The sequence below is a fragment of the Octopus sinensis genome, linkage group LG18, assembly GCF_006345805.1.
Source record: "Octopus sinensis linkage group LG18, ASM634580v1, whole genome shotgun sequence".
Lineage (NCBI taxonomy): Eukaryota > Metazoa > Mollusca > Cephalopoda > Octopoda > Octopodidae > Octopus > Octopus sinensis.
The window spans coordinates 31,630,361-31,644,426 of NC_043014.1; the positions used below are offsets into that span (position 1 = coordinate 31,630,361).

Here is a 14,066-nt window from a genome sequence, read left to right on the forward strand (position 1 = left end):
CACATTTTTCAGCTACTAATTAGGAGTGAAATTAAGCAATTTGAATAAATGTTTCATTAGTAAATTAAATCTGATAATTTTATTATTCACATCCTGGCCTTTGTTTCATTATTAACATCTTTGACTCTTTGGTTTCTATCATGCAGAAATGCTTCAATCTGATAAAGCTTCTTATTTCTTTACTGCCCACAAGGGGTTACACATAGAGGGGACAAACAAACGGATTAAGTCGATTATATCAACCCCAGTGCATAACTGGTACTTATTTAATCGACCCCGATTGGATGAAAGGCAAAGTCAACCTCGGCAGAATTTGAACTCAGAACGTAGCGGCAGACAAAATACCTATTTCTTTATTACCCACATGGGGCTAAACACAAACAAGGACAGACAAACGGATTAAGTCGATTATATCGACCCCAGTGCATAACTGGTACTTATTTAATCGACCCCGAAAGGATGAAAGGCAAAGTCGACCTTGGCAGAATTTGAACTCAGAACGTAGCGACAGACGAAATACCACTAAGCATTTTACCCGACATGCTAACGCTTCTGCCAGCTTGCCGCCTTTAAAGCTACTGATAAAGCTTCTTGGCAGATCACATTACCTGTTTCATTATTTGGAACCATCATAATTAATATATATGAGCACATAAATATAAACAAACTAACATTTATTTTTATAAGCTTCAAAATGTGTATTGAATGATACAAATTAGATGATATTTTTTCAAACACAGAATTGCCATTAGAACAGCAGAAATACTGTGTAAATTACCCTTACAAAGCAGAAAAATTTGTCACTTACCAGCCATGAGTGCATTTATATAATTTGCTGGATATGGTTACCAAGGTCTTTCAACATTAAATGGTGTGACTGCAGGACATGTTTTGTGTAACTTTGTTATCTTGTTATCCAGAAACTGTTCTAGCATTAAGTTGATATTGCAGCTATATGCTCATATTTCTTTATTGCCCACAAGGGGCTACACACAGAGGAGAAAAACAAGGACAGACAAACGGATTAAGTCGATTACATCGACCCCAGTGCATAGCTGGTACTTAATTTATCGACCCCGAAAGGATGAAAGGCAAAGTCGACCTCGGTGGAATTTGAACTCAGAATGTAGTGACAGACAAAATACCTATTTCTTTACTACCCACAAGGGGCTACACACAGAGGGGACAAACAAGGACAGACAAATGGATTAAGTCAATTATATCAACTCCAGTGCATAACTGGTACTTATTTAATTGACCCTGAAAGGATGAAAGGCAAAGTCGACCTCGGTGGAATTTGAACTCAGAATATAGTGAAAGACGAAATATTTATTTCCTTACTACCCACAAGGGGCTAAACACAGGAGGGACAAACAAGGACAGACAAATGGATTAAGTCAATTATATCGACCCCAGTGCATAACTGGTACTTATTTAATTGACACCGAAAGGATGAAAGGCAAAGTCGACCTCGGCAGAATTTGAACTCAGAACATAACGGCAGACAAAATACCGCTAAGCATTTCACCTGGTGTGCTAACATTTCTGCCAGCTCGCAGCTTGCAGCTATATGTTCTGTTTGGAAAGATGATTGGATACTGCAGTACAACATAGGAAGGATGCAGCACCTAGATCCTTTTGATGGCCCAGAATGGAATCACATGACAATATCTTTTGGGTCTGATGGCTTATTATCTATACAAATGGCAGCACATGAAAGCTGAATTTCAATTGGTTTAATGATCAGAATACCAAAAGCCTGAAAGACCAAATATTTAGAACATTGAATTTTGAAATATTTAAGGGGAAAATATGACAAACAGATTTAAAAAACATTTTTATAATTTTAAAAAAGAGTTTATTTAAGAAACATATAGCATGTTTACCTTTTGTTATCATACCATGTCAAAATAACTACTTTAGGTGAAAAGCGAAAAACAGTCTAAAAAAAGCATATATTTACAGTTTTAAAATGGAGTTTGAAAAACATGTAACATATTTACTTCTTGTATTATGTTTTAGGGGAAAAATAATAAGAAAAATAGTTTTAAAAACATTTATTTACAGTTTTAAAATGGTGTTTGAGAAACATGTAAGATATTTTTCTTTTTTATTATGCAAAACAAAGTCAAGTGAGATATGGCGAGCATAGTTATTTACAAAAGATAAAAATAAAAAGGGTATTACAGGGATACTGTTATTGAAGATGCAAGGGAAAATCTAAATAGTTTATTTTTTGAATTCATCTGTGTTTTTGTTTTTTTCTTTTAATTCTCTCATTGTTGAATATGTTTCTTCTCCCTTTTCAATACAAACATAAACATACCAAACAATTAAAAGGTTGAATTTGATATATTGAAAGCAGGTTTTATACATTTACTTATCTTCCTTTGCCTTCACTGTAAATTGCTGCATGACTCCATTATATGAAATTCAGCCTTTAATCATTTAATGTCTTTTATCACATACTTGTTTTAGTTACTGAACCGCAGCCATACTGGGGCACCATAATGAAGGTTTCTAGTTGAGCAAATTGACCCCAGAACTTATCTTTTGAAGCTTGATATTTATTCTATTGGACCCTTTGGTTAAACCACTAAGTTACAGGGTTTAACACTTTCGTTACCAACCCGGCTGAAACCGGCTCTGGCTCAGTAGTACAGATGTCTTGTTTTCATAAGTTTTGAATTAAAATCTTCCACCAAACCTTAATCACAATTAATGTTCCTAACACTAGCTGAATGATAACTAAGTTATTTTACTAAACTCTTTGTTATATTTAAAGTAATTGAAAGAAACACAGAGCACCTCAAAATAAATACAGTAACAAAAGGGTTAAAGAAACCAACCCAACACTGGTTGTCAAGCAGTGGGTGGGTGGGGAAGGGCTACACAACCCCCTCACACACACACATGTGTGTGTGTGTGTATTCATATATCAATGGCAGGATTCTTTCAGTTTTCATTTACAAAATCCACTGAGAAAGCTTTAGTTGGCCCAAAGCTATAGTAGGAGAAACATGTGCAAGGAATCATGCTGTGGGACTGAACCCAAAATAATGTTCGGAAGCAAACTTGTTACCACACATTCATACCTGTCTGTATTAAAAGGAAAGAAGGTAAATATTTAATGAGAGAGTTCAAAGAATGGAAGTATTCAGTAAATAAAACCATTTCAGATTAATACAGGCTTGTTTTTTACTACCTATAGATGTACATATATATAAAAAGCATCCATGCAGGTACCATGTGAACAGTTCCTGTGCTGGTGCCATGTAAAAAGCACCGATGATGGTGCCATGTAAAAAGCACCTGTGTTGGTACCACATAAAAAGCACATTTGCTGGTACCACTTATAAAGCACTGGTTCTGGTGTCACATAAAAAAAGCACCCAGTGCACTCTGTAGAATGGTTAACATTTGAAGGGCATCGAGCCAGAGAAATCATACCAAAGCAGGTCAATATAAGCCTGGCGCAATTCTCCACCTTGCCAGCTCCTGTCAAATCATCCAACCCATATCAGCATGGAAAATGGATGTTAAACGATGATGATGATGACGACATATAATTCACATATACATATATGATTGATAACTCTGTGAGGTAAACAGATCATGTCTTTATGCAGTTATAATGCATAGAAGTATTTGTTTATAACAAAAGAACCTATTTTGCTTGTATATGGTTAAATGATGGTCTGAATAGAAATTGTCAGAAAGTATTGTTATATATATTGTTATTAATATTTATTGATGTGGTGGCAATCTGGCAGAATTGTTAGCATGTTGCACAAAATGCATACAGGCATTTTGTCTGTCTATATGCTCTCAGTTCAAATTCTTCCAAGGTTGACTTTGCCTTTCACCCTTTCAGAGTCAACGAAATAAGTACCAGTTGAACACTGGGGTCAATGTAATCAACTAGCTGTCCTCCAAAATCTTAAGCCTTGAATTCTATAAGGTATGGACTCATACAAAGTTTGAATTGTTTTTCAGCCCTCCTGTGAAATCTGGCTTTGAGCACCTCCTGGTGAACAGTTTTTGTGGAAACTGGGTCCTCAAAGTGGTCATGAATCTCTGCAGTAATTTTGGAAGCTGTACTTTTGTGATCCTTTCTAACAATTTGTGTAAGAGTCTGACAGTCCCTATCTGAAAGTTTTGGTCTTCTTCCGGAGTTTTGTTTTGACGAGGAGGTTGTGTCCTTGAGCAAGACACTATATTTTCATGTTGCTCCAGTTCACTCAGCTGGCAAAAATGAGTTGTACCTGTATTTCAAAGGGCCAGCCCTGTCACACAACTGTGTCATGCTGAATCTCCCTGAGAACTACGTTAAGAATACACATGTCTGTGGAATGCTCAACCACTTGCATTTTAATTTCACAAGCAAGCTGTTCTGTTGATCATATCAGCTATCAATTGGGACTCTTATTGTTATCAATGGAGTGCTCCTTTATGTGTGTATGTGTGTGGTGTGTATGTATATATATATATATATATAGATATAATAATAAGGGTTTTTTGCAACAAGTTGCTTAATCACATACCGAAAATTTTAGAAATAGCAGCCAAAAGACTACTATTTCCTTTTACCACAAAAATAAGTCTCCACAGACAACAATATTTGTAACTCACATATGGCAAAAAAAGAAGAAAAATAATGAAATCACACAATCATGAAATCACCAAATCTTCATTAAATCACATCCCATGGTCTGAACCCAAAGACTGTGTGATTTCATTATTTTTCTTCTTTTTTTGCCATATGTGAGTTACAAATATTGTTGTCTTTGGAGACTTATTTTTGTAGTAAAAGGAAATAGTAGTCTTTTGGCTGCTATTTCCAAAATTTTTGGTATATGGTTTAAGCAACTTGTTGCAAAAAACCCTTATTATTATAATTATATAAATTTTTATCGAATATGGTCCTTTTCCATACCGAAATACTACTAGGTGAAATTTGTTGATTTTATTAAATTAATTATATTTTACCCTAGATAGATAGATAGATAGATAGGGAGGTAGATATATTTGTGTGTGTGTGTGTGTGTATGTATATATATATATATATATATATGTGATGATGATGATATATATTGTTAAATTTGGTGTTGGTCATTTTTTTTTCTTACCAAATAAGCACACACACTATATATTCATTCTTTACTTGTTTATTATTGTTCTTATTTTATCCATTGTCTGGAAATCTTTCGTCACACATCTGTAACCTTTTCAGCAACACTTCTATCCCACGTGTATCCTCCTGTTCTGTTTAGTCCATTAGTAAGTAAATATATAGTGCACGTCTTTATTTGGCAGCAAAAAAAATAAAAAGGATTATCCTAACTATAACAATATCTGTTTTGAACCACCACCAGTTGTAATACAAATGTGCTCAACCCACTGAGAAAACCTGGCCTGTTAGATACAGCTACTAAATCTTCATTAAATCATATCCCATGGTCTTAAAAATAAAACTTTTGATAAAGTAGTCCAAGAAATAATTACAATATCTGAAAGAAAGGATATTCATGTCTGACATGTCTTAATCATTGGTCTGTTTGATCAATAGATTGACCAAGGGCTAAACTACTTATCAGCAGTAGCATTGTTGTAACTATTTTGACCACCACCACTACTACCACCATTACAAACCAATGAGAAGTCACTATGTGGTTACTTGATTTGCTGGAAGTAATAGCCAAATCTTCCTCAGACCATACCCTACTGTCTTAAAAAGAGCAAGATTGGGTTGGGTTTCCTGTAAATACTCTTTTACTTGTTTCAGTTACTGGGCTGTGGCCAAGCTGGGACACTACCTTGAAGGGAATTACATGATTATTTCAACTACAGGACTTAGCTTTTAAGTCTGGTACTTGCCTTTTTTTTCCAGTTGATGTTAACACAAAGACAGACACAAACACACACATGCGCTCACACACACACACACACACACATACACACACTCCTGTAAATACATTCATACATACATGCAAACATATACATACATTTATATGTATGTACATATATGTGTGATTGTGTGAGAGAGAGAGGGGGGTTCTATACAGTTTCCATATCAATTTCACTCTGAAATTTTATAGTAGATGTCATAGAATAGGGCCAGACCCAAGACTTTATGGTTATAGGATGAATTTCTTATCACACAGCCATACCTGTTCCTATAGAGAAAATGACAGGATGGTTATATCTGGAATGCCTTTGATCATTGATCTGTTCAATAAATGTTGATTTGGGTGGGTCTAAACAGAAATAACAACCATCCACCATTACCATCACCATCACACTAGAACCACCATTGTCCTTCTCCATCTGCAGCTCAACCATCAACATCATTGACAACATTATCACCACCACCACCACCACCATCACAACCACCACCACCACCACCACCACCACCACCACCACCACCACCACCACCACTGCTGCTGCTGCTATTATCTGCCATCATCAATACTGCTTACCCTTTGTTCCCCACCCTGTATTGAGGTAAACCATCTATTTCCAATCTACTGCTGCCTCTTTGGACCTCTCCCTGACCTCCACCCATCTCTAGGGATTAATCTGTTTTTCAGCAACGCATGATTCCTTTAAAATTCCATCATTAGATATTTATCAAATTATGATAGTGGATCCAAGATTTTTCTCATTGTCGTCATCATCATCATCCTCACCACCACCACCACCACCACCACCACCACCACCACCACCACCACCATCATCATCATCATCACCATCATCATCATCATCTTCCTCCTCCTCTCTCCTCCTCCTCCCTCCACCATCATTCCCACCATGTATCCATAGTCTATCATTGTTATTCTTAGTGTTGTTTCAGTAGTAAGGCTGTGAGCTGGCAGAATCATAAGCATGCCAGGCAAAATGCTTAGCAGTATTTCGCCTGTCTACTACACATTCTGAGTTCAAATTCTGCCAAGGTTGACTTTACCCTTTAATCCTTTTGAGGTTGATAAAACAAAACAAGAACCAGTTGAGTACTGGGGTTGATGAAATTGACTTTCCCTTTCTCCAGAAGTTGCTGGCCTTGTGCCAAAATTTGAAACCAACAATATTTCAGTAGAAGAACGTGGTGAGCTAACAGAATCATCTGTGCAGTGGACAAAATGCTTAGTGGCATTTCTTTTGGCAATATGTTCTGAGCTAAAATTCCTCCAAAATCAACTTTGCCTCTCATTCTTTCGGGGTCGATAAAATAAGGACCAGTTATGCATAATATCAATGTAATCAACTAGTCCCTTCCTCCAAAACCTCAGGACTCTGTGCCTGCAGTAGACTGGATTATTTAGCAGTGATTCTCAACCAGGGTCCATATAAGATTTTATTGCTAAAGTTTATGTGCAATAAATTGTGAGTAAGGCGGTAAGCTTGCAGAAAGGTTAGCACAGTGGGAGAAATGCTTAGTGGTATTTCGTCTTTCTTTACGTTCTGAGTTCAAAATCTGCTGAAGTAGACTTTACCTTTCAACCTTTTGGGGTTGATAAATTAAATACCTATTTCTTTACTACCCACAAGGGGACACACAGAGAGGACAGACAAATGGATTAAGTCGATTATATCGACCCCAGTGCGTAACTGGTACTTATTTTATCGACCCCAAAAGGATGAAAGGCAAAGTCGACCTCGGCGGAATTTGAACTCAGAACGTAGCGGCAGATGAAATACTGCTAAGCATTTCACCCGGTCTGCTAACAATTCTGCCAGCTCGCCACCCTTGATAAATTAAATACCAGTTGTGTATTAAGGTCGATCTAATCGACTGGCCTGTTCTCCCAAAATTTCAGGCTATGTGCCCAGAGTAGAAAAGAATAAATTGGTTATTCTTCAACAGAATATTTTAACAATTCTTTTATGTGCAATTCCTAATATTATAAAAATTTATGCATTTCCTAATAATTATAAAAATTCAGTAGGATTTTTTTTTATATACATTGAATAGCTATGGTGGTCCAGAGGAGTAAAATAGGAATCAAAGGAGTCCATAGGAAAAAGAATGGGTGAGAACCACTGATTTAGGCAATGGATGACAGTATAGATAAAGTATCAGACATCTCTTTGGTTACCATCTCTTTGCAACCTTGTTTTTAACTTTTATGAAGGACAATCAAAAAGTACATACCTGTTGAATTCTTCTGGGTTCATCAATGCCTTTCATCTTTCAGGGTCAATGGAATAAAGTACCAGTCATATACTGAGTTAATTTGGTCAGCTACACACCTATGTACTGATCTTGAGGGGCTGCAGTTCATGAGAGATGACAAAAGGCCACAAGTGGTGGCAAGATGTTGTGCCACACAAAACCTGCTCAACCTCAATAGGCATTGTAAAGTGGACATAAACTGGTAATGGTGATGGTTATGATGATGACGATGATGATAATGACGGCAACGATGATGATGGAATAATGGTGATGATAATGATGACATTGTCAGTGGTGATTATGGTGTCACTGCCGCTGCTGTTGTTGTTGTTAAGCAACAAGACGGGTAAGGGTGATTAGGTGATGGTCTAGGGCTTAGGGGCGGGAGACCCCAGACCATGGAAAAAAAAAACTTTGGTTGGCTTGTAGTCGAGGGCTCTTCGTTGACGCCTGACACCACTGGGAGGTGGCCCTTGAAGTCGCTGGAAATGGAGATCTCCAGGTCCAAATTCTTGAACGGCTGCTGTTGCTGCTGCTACTGCTGTGATGACAAGGATGATGATGATGATGATGATGAAGAGGACGAGAAGGAGGAGGAGGAAAACAATGATAAGAAGACGATGAGGATGATGAGGGTGTTGATGATGTTGATGATGACAACAACAACAAACAATGATAATGATGATAACAATAATGAGGTTGATGATGAAAGTGGTAGTGGTGGCAGTGATGATTATGGCAGAAGTGGTGGTGGTGGTAGTATTAGTGATGGTGGTGGAGGTAGTGATAAGTTATCATTCAGGCATCTATCGTTATTATTGACATTGTTATTGTTATCAAGTTATTCAACAGTCTGTTATTCCACAAGGATGGAATCAAAATCGGATATGGCAGTTTCTATGTTTAATTAGTGTCTATACAGGCTATATATCTATGGAGCTGAAGGTGGAGAAACCATAGTTGGCCAGGACGATTGCATTTCAAACAGTAGACTGAAAGATTCATGGTTCAAATCTCATTACTATTGCTGCACTTTATTTGTAAACAAAGATGCTCTACTCTCAAATGATTCCAGTCCACTTAACTGTAAATGGTTCTAGGAGTGAGATAGTTATCTAGATAAAGTTTTTTGGAGCATATGCTCATAGATAATGAGATCGAATATGACACTGGCATTTTATTGTTCCTCTGAGAATAGTATTTTACTCTCTTTTACTTGTGTCAGTCATTTGACCGTGGCCATGCTGGAGCACCGCCTTTAGTCGAGCAAATCGACCCTAGGACTTATTCTTTGTAAGCCTAGTACTTATTCTGTCGGTCTCTTTTTGCCGAACCACTAAGTTATGGGGATGTAAACACATCAGCATCGGTTGTCAAGCGATGTTGGGGGGACAAACACAAACACACAAACATATACACACGTCCGTACATATATATATATATATATATACATATATATGATGGGTTTCTTTCAATTTCCGTCTAGCAAATCTACTCACAAGTCTTTGGTCGGCCTGAGACGATAGTAGAAGACACTTGCCCAAGGTGCCACGCAGTGGGACAGAACCCAGAACCATGAGGTTCGTAAGCAAGATACTTACCACACAGCCACTAAAAAAAAGCACAACACACTGCCTAGTCTAGGAATTGAAACCACAATTTCAGCACTCTAAGCACCAGGCCACGTGCCCTCATATATATAAATCCTCCTCCTCTTCTTTTGAAATATTCCATTATACACCTGTATCTCACATCTTACCTGCTAAATGTGATGAAGCCAAAAGTAAGTTCATACACCTCTGGTTCAATGAATGTTCTTGAAGATATTCATGCTATAAGTAGTTGTTGTTTTGACATTAGTTCCATCTAAACTGAGTTATAATTTCGGAAAGAGCAGAGCAGGAACCAAACAGGGAGCTCTTCATAGTAATTCAATCTGCTAGAAATAGCAAGCAAATCTCTGCCAAAACACACTTTACTGTCTTAAAATGAAAGAACACATTTCTTCATGTAATCATACTTACAATTATGTTTGGAAAGATGGTAAGGTTATAACTGGAATGTATTTGGTTATAGGTGTGCTCAGTTAGAGCTCATCTGAGGCTATATCATAAAAACAGTGATCACCATAGTATCACCATTGAAGATTGTTTTTTTTTTTATTTGCATTTGCTCTATTTTTTTTAGCAATTTCATATCTTTTGATAACTACAATTTGGATTGTATGAATTAACTCAGGTGACCCGTGCATTAGAAACCGACTATGTGGCACCTTAGACAAATATCTTCTGCTATAGTCTTGGGCCAACTAAAGTCTTGAGAGTGGATTTGGTAGACAGAAACTGAATGGAGCCTGTTGTGTGTGTATGTATGTATATGTATATGTTATATATATATATGTATATATATATATCTATATATCTATATATATATATATATATATAATATATATATATATATATATATATATATTCGTGGCCTCTACCTGGGATGTAGCCAGTCGACTTATGCATACCTTTCCTTCTTGGGACACAAAACTCCACTTGTGAAGACCCATTGAGGAAGTGAAAATCAAATCAGATATCAGAAATCGGAACCAAAATCGAAGTCGATCAACATCAATGGAAATTGCAGTGATACCAATGCCAGTGACACGTAAGCGAACCATCCAATCGTGGCCGTTGCCAGCGCCGCCCTGACTGGTCTCCGTGCCGGTAGCATGTAAAAAGCACCATCCGATCGTGGCTGTTGCCAGCCTCGCCTGGCCCCCATGCCGGTGGCACGTAAAAAGCACCACCTGACCGTGGCCGTTGCCAGCGCTGCCCTGACTGGCCTCCGTGCCGGTGGCACGTAAAAAGCACCATCCGATCGTGGCCGTTGCCAGCCTTGTCTTGCCCCCGTGCCGGTGGCACGTAAAAAGCACCATCCGTCCGTGGCTGTTTGCCAGCCCCATCTGGCACCTGTGCGGGTAAAACGTAAAAAGTACCCACTACACTCACGGAGTGGTTGGCGTTAGGAAGGGCATCCAGCCGTAGAAATACTGCCAGATCAGACTGGGCCTGGTGCAGCCTTCTGGCTTTCCAGACCCCAGTTGAACTGTCCAACCCATGCTAGCATGGAAAGCGGACGCTAAATGATGATGATGATGATGATGATGATTCGGTAGCCATGATAAAACTCTGAGTTTCGGATGTTGGGGCGGAAACCCATGCCGCCATCTCTTTTTACCCCGACATCCGAAACTCAGAGTTTTATCATGGCTACCAGATAATTGTCACATATTATATTTACAGATAAATTCTTCTATTTACATAATATTGAGGTCTCTTTCATTCTTTTGTTGTCTTACCATTTCTATGAATTTTCCATAAGAAACATGTTTGGCCATGGGGAAATATTATCTTCCTTGGAAGCAGGTGTTGGTTGGTGACAGGAAAGGCATTCAGTCATAAAAAAATCTACCTCAACAAATTCTGTGTAATCCATGCAAGTATGGATAAGTGAATGTTAAATGATGATGATGATGATGATGACAATGCAATGATGATGATGATATATATATCTTAACACTGGCTACCTTGTGTAAGGAAAAGTTCCTTTCAAAGAAAAACTATTATGTGTCACATCTATTATTTATAACATTACTCTGTTTGTCATGACATGCATGGGTGTTATACCCTTAACAAACTTATCTATGGAATGAATTTGAAGATGTTATCAAAATCTTTAACATTATGAAATAATATAGTAAAGATCTATAAATATATGATTCAAAATCAAAATAAGAACATTTACAAAACAAGGAATTACCATAGGTACCACCAGTTATTATTATTGGTTTCAAATTTTGGCTCAAATTCAGCAATTCCAAGAGAGAGTGCAAGCCGACTAAATTGATCCCTAGTCCTCAATTCATACTTATTTTATCAATTCCAAAAGGATGAAAGGCAAAGTCGACAATGGCAGAATTTGAACTCAGAATATAAAGATGGAGGAAATGCTGCTAAGCATTTTTGCCTGGCATGCTGATGTTTCTGCCAGCTCACTGCCTTGATGATGATGATGATGATGATGATAATAATAATGATAATAATAATAATAATAATAATAATAATAATAATAATAATAATTATGTACATTATTTACATTCGACGGATAGTTGTCCTCATCTTCTTTGTTGTTAACACAACGTTTTGGCTGATATACCCTCTAGCCTTCCTCAGATGTCTTGGGGAAATTTCCTTAGGAATTAGAAAATTACCTTAATTAGGAAATTACCTTAGGAATGAGAACCCAGTTTCAAAATTTCCCCAAGACACCTGAAGAAGGCTGGAGGGTATATCAGCCGAAACATTGTGTTAATAACAAACAAGTTGAGGACAAATATCTGTCAAATGTAAATAATGTAAATAATGTACATAATTCCTCATCTCTTAAATATAAAAACTATAATAATTATGGTTTCAAATTTTGGCACAAGGCCTGTAGTTTCAGGGTAGAGGGCAACTCAATTACATTGACTCCAGTGTTTAGCTGTACTTATTTTATTAATTCTGAAAGAATGAAAGGCAAAGTCGACCTTGATGGAATTTGAACTCAGAACATAAAGACAGATGAAATGCTGCTAAGCATTTAGCCCAGTGTATCAATGATTCTGTCAGCTCACTGCCTTACCAATTATTATTATTACTACTGTTGCTAAGGCAGCAAGCTGGTAGAATTCTTAGAGCATTGGAAATAAACGTTTTGATGTTTCACTGAATTTCTTCTTATATGCTACATTTTTTTGAGTTCAAATTCTGTTGAGTCAGTTTTTACCTTTCATTCTTCTGAAGCTGATAAAATATGTACCAACTGAGCACTGGGGGTCAATGTAGCTGTCTTACACCCATACCCAAAAATAGCTGGCATTGCCAAAATTTGAAACCATTATTAGTAATATTGCGGTACTGTAGTCTGAAGCTTTTGTATTTACTTATACAATATATGATAGTGCACTGTAAAAGCACCCATACAAGTGTCATGCGAGTGCCTATGCTGATGCCACATAAAAGCGCCCAGTACTCTCTGTACAGTGGTTGGCATTAGGAAGGGCATCCAACTATAGAAACCATGCCAAAATAGACAAATGGAACTTGGTCAGCTGGAAAGCTGACCAACTCCTGTCAAACAATCCAACATATGCCAACACAGAGAACGGATGTTAAAAGATGATGATGATGATGATGATGATGATGATGATGATGATGATGATGATGATGGTGATGTTGTTGATGATGATGATGATGATGATGGTAATACAAGTAAAAGCAAGGATTTTGTTTCTGCTGGAACATGAAGACATTGTAATTAAGCAGAGTCAACTAGCTTAGCTGACTACTAGCATGCAAGAAACTGGATGTTGGTCATTTACATATATATATATATATGTGTATACATACATACATGCATACATACATACATACATACATGTGTGTGTGTGTGTGTGTGTGTATGTATGTATTAATGTATGTATGTATGTATGTATGTATGTATGCATGTATGTATGTATGCATGTATGTAGGAATGTATGTATATGTACACATTTCTGAATGCTACATCATGTAAAGTAAATTTCTGATTGAAGAATTTCCTGTCTCATGTCAGTCATTATTACAAGCAGTGTCGCATGTCTGAAGATTGAGTTTTGGAATTTTCTTCTACAACATTCCTTTACAATGCAATAATAATAATGTCTGTTTAATTCTCATCACACCCTTCACCAGATCTAGTGGTGTCAACCATTTCGAGCGACCCACATGCGAGAAGCCAGTATTGATATGCATTCAAATATATGCATCGACATTTGTGAATTCTACATGCAAGAAAAGATGCCTGTTAAAGAAGAATTTAC

At 37.2% G+C, this 14,066-nt stretch overlaps 1 long non-coding RNA gene across 1 annotated transcript; it reads right to left on the reverse strand.

Annotated features, from left to right (window-relative positions):
• Window positions 1-670: 670 nt before the first annotated feature.
• LOC118766963 lies at window positions 671-13,656 on the reverse strand. The gene is made up of 3 exons (XR_005002882.1): window positions 13,643-13,656; window positions 9,778-9,784; window positions 671-803 (listed from the first exon to the last, which is right to left on the reverse strand). It is a non-coding gene; the product is annotated as an uncharacterized LOC118766963 (long non-coding RNA).
• Window positions 13,657-14,066: the final 410 nt, after the last annotated feature.